This window comes from Solanum lycopersicum, chromosome 12 (genome assembly GCF_036512215.1).
Source record: "Solanum lycopersicum chromosome 12, SLM_r2.1".
Lineage (NCBI taxonomy): Eukaryota > Viridiplantae > Streptophyta > Magnoliopsida > Solanales > Solanaceae > Solanum > Solanum lycopersicum.
In genome coordinates this window covers 40,982,838-40,987,303 of record NC_090811.1, presented here as the reverse complement: position 1 = coordinate 40,987,303, position 4,466 = coordinate 40,982,838, and positions in this window count along the sequence as shown.

Genomic DNA, 4,466 nt, shown 5'->3' with positions numbered 1-4,466 from the left:
GCTGTCCGTCGCATAGTTCAGAAACTTGATTTTGGGTGAATGGCCTGTGACGGTCCGTCCTGCCACTCCGTTACGAAGTTCAGAGAGTCGATTTTCGGTACCCAATTTCAGATTTTCTAAGTGTTTTGAAACGAGACCCTGCGACGGTCCGTTGTGCCCATGACGGGTCGTCGTTTGGTCCGTCGCCTCAGCCTGTTTTTCCAGAAATAAAATCTGCTGCTCAAAACGACTAAACAGGTCGTTACATGAACTTATTCCACTATTGACTTATTATGAACCATTTGAAATTAAATCCACTAATCGATAACATATTTTTTGTTTCCTACATCATCAACATCATATTTCTTTTCCAAACTATCCCATATTAATTTAATAAATTTACAGGTTAAAAATAAATCGAATAATGGATTAGTCATATATTTAGCAAATGTCCTCCCACAATTATGTTATCCTTTTTAAATTTTTTTTAGCAACACTATTAATAGCCATAACATTGCTAGAATCAACAGTAGTGTTAGAACTATTCATAAAAGGTTCATTAAATATAATATAGTCAACTTCTAATTGTTTAAAGAAAATTAAGTCTTTGTGACCAACATTTAAAATAGTTTCCATCAAAAGGAGCAAGCTTTGTCAAAATTTTTATTCAAAGAAAATCATTTACAGTATTGTATGTAAGTAGAATTTCTTTCAAATTGTTGAGAAAAATACAACAATTTTCATATTGGATTGAAATTACAGGGTACTAAATAACTTATTCACAAACATTTTGTTGTTGCAAGCCACTATCTTGAAATTGAATTCGCTCCAAATCCCGCAAAAATTGTAGTAGCCGTTCACTCCCCAAGGTTCCACAATTACTCTCAAATACTTGCACTCGTGACTGAAAGTTTGGAGTCTTAAAAAAACAATTGTCCAAATATTCACGATAGGAAGAATGATTATTTAAGTCAATAAAGGAATAGGTGAAGGAGGTGGTAAATGAAAGAAATGAATTTTATTTTTCTTTTGTTTGTTTAGCTCCCAAATGATATTCCTTAAATAGGAAAATTATTTACGTGTGTTCATCCATCAAAACAATGTAAAAATGAACTTATAATAAATGTACTCTTACTTTAATGACAAACTTGTGATAATACAAAAGTAATTTCAGCTCTTCTTAATGCTTCAGGTATTTTCCTATGAAGTTACTAATGTAGAAGTAACTCTCTTATTTCACATATACTAACGGCTTAGCAATGTTCAAATAGATTAATTACAGAGAGCTAAAAGATGTAAGTTATCCTTTGCATTAAAAGAAAAGGAATATTATCCACATAGATTACAACTTTTCTAAACAAAAAATATGTATATGTAGTTTGTTTTAATTCTAAGCAACCTTGAAAAGTCAATTATATACGAAAGGCTACTTACACGCCATCCCCTCCCCACCCTACGTTAAATTACACTAGGTATGCTATGTTGTTGTCGTCATGTGGCATTTCACTCCATTTTGGAGGCCAAAGGATTGCTGAAATATTACTAATAGAACCAGAAACATGTATGCTTCCACAATATGAATCATGTGGTTTTGAAGAGAAGTTGTTAGTACAAGGAAAACTACTCTATCATGACCAAAGTCTAGACCCAAGAAGAGACCAGCGTTGTTGACCTCTCAGAGGTCGCAGACAATCCTACTTACGTCATTCTTACTTCGTCTAGGTTAATTTTAGCGGAAAATTTTTAACTCTTTGTTTCTTAACATGCTTACTAAACATTCTACAAAATACTTAATTGTTTACCATCAACCATCTAACATCAAATGAAAGAAACAGTTGATTATAACGACAAAGATTTACTTGCTAAAATTGAACCAATACAATGTTTGAACAAAAGCGGGAAAGAAACACTAGTGGAACCTACTCCACTAGCTTAATCCTACAACTAAGCTAGAATGTAAATGAGAAAGCGTCCTCGAAAGCATGAGGGACTACCAAGTCCGGATGAATGAGCGACATCTGGATAGCTGCAACGTCAATCCTATAGCTCTAGCGTCCAGCTGCGCCTACACCTAAAGTTGTAGAGTTGTATAGGGTTAGTACACACTTATACTAAGTATGGGTATATACAAGAACACACCAAGGACATGCATGCAAGAATAGCTCTTTCCTAATATTATGATTGTAGAAGGTCAAGTCAGTGGACTTGCCAAATTGAGATTAGGAAAGTGAGTGAGTTTTCCAAATTTAAATTAGGAAAGTCAGTGAGCTTTCCAAATTTGGATAAGGAATGTCATGCCATGAGAGTAACATACATCATCATACTTATCATATTGCACATAATACATAAAATCTTACACATAGCACATATCATAATTCATATAACACATAACGTTGTTCATATCATTCATGGGCCAGTGTAAACACCAGCTATACCTAACATGTAGTTTAAGACTTTCATCAGGTTCGTTGTGCAATGAACAAGAATGACCTAATGTCATTACTTGAATCTAACTCACCTCTTGATTATCCTATCCTAAAACCTTTGGTATCATTCCTTTCATTATGTGCATCATGTGAGGATCGCCTCATTTATTAATTGAGTATTTTAACTTTAGCCGACATAGATCATGTGAGCATCATGAAATCCAGTGTCATGAAACCCCACACAAAAAGAGGTGGAATCACCGGCCGAAGCAACCCAAAACATGCTAGCGTACATGGGAATTGAGCCCCCCCAGATCCCTATGTTGGAAGTATAGGTTCGAAGACTAGGAGATATAAGGAGACCCATACCCGGCATGACGGACAATCTCATATCATGAGAGTTACGTGAACCTCCGCCCTTCTCAAAAGAAGTCATCACTGCTCATAGCTAGTCTATCGGTGCTCAGTATAAAGTTCCATTACATTCAACTCATGCGGCATGGAAGCTGGCATCTAGTATGAGGACATCATATCTCAATAGATGATTTCTCATCTCATCATTAGTATTAAGTGTGTTAATCTCAATACTTTCATTAGAGTATTCATAGAGACTGGTCTCTTCATTAACATTACACTCTCATAGGTGAGTACGTTTTGGTAACATTTACTTAGGCTTATTTGAGTTTGCTCTCATCTTTTACATTTGCCTCATATCATGTTGTCACCACACTCATTATCAACAACACATTTGCTCTTCATAGTTACCGATCCTCTTTATACGTGAATGTTCATTTAATCATATGCCAATGCACTTGGGCATTTGGTGTGTTTTACACTCTTACTTAACCTTTCTAAGGTTTCATCAAATCATTGTTCATTTCATCATATGCCAATGCACTTGTCCATTTATTGTATTTTGTACTCGTACTTAACCCTTCTAGGGTTTTATCATTTCATTACATACATCTTAGGTTCACTTACTTTTAAACGTACCCTAGACTTATGGGTCTATACATACAATCCATGAGTCTTGATTCATAATTCGTTTAAGTGACTCATATCTTCCTAAGATTATGTAGTACAAGACTTACGCATCTTGTATGTATGCCAAGATCTCGATTTCGATCTAAGTAGTCAACATTATTCTTGAACATTTAATTCACGTATGACTTATGTATCAATACGGAATTCGGGCAAGGGAACCCATTTTTCAAATCTCTTGAAAAACACTTACATTTTTTTAAATTCATTTTGGTTTGATCCATACGGCTTGGGGACCCAAGTTCGAGCCCCAATGCCATCAATTTATTTTTCCTTTAATTTCTCTCTTAATATTTTGCTTAATGGAACTAAGAGGATGTGGGATCAAACCCCCTCTGTAGACACGTAATTTTTGACCGAATTTAAGTTTAACACCAATATTGAGAGCATAAATAGTTGTATCAATCTAAATTAAATATATTTTGACTTTTTTATTATTTTCATTAAGTTTATTTAAAAGATATAAAGATAAACAACATAAATATAATTGTTATTAGAAAAGTTTGTTTTGATTGTTAAGAAGAAAAAATAATAATAATAAGAAAAAGAAATATATATATATATATATCTATATATATATATATATATGTATGTATGTATATTACGTGTATTATTTAAATAAGCTAATATTTCTACATTTAGATTTTATTTATTTACTCAAAACATTAATAATTATATGATTATCATTTTATATATATTTAATATTAAAAAAAATTTCCATTACCCCCACTTTACCCAACTCCCCCACGACCCCTACACATGTACACACGTACACATTGCACACCTGAACTATTATAATATACAGACAACATCACAAAAAAAGAAAAAAAAGAAGATCGGAAAGAAAAAACATGAAAAGAAAAATACACACAAAAAGGAAGAGAATCACCCACAAATAAAAATTAGTAAATATATTCCCATATTTTGCTTTGAATCACAAACAAAAGTTGAAGTTGAGGTGTACTTTCGCGGTTCCTTATTCGAATTGTTTTCTTTTGGTGGAATTTTCGCAAGAGGTAC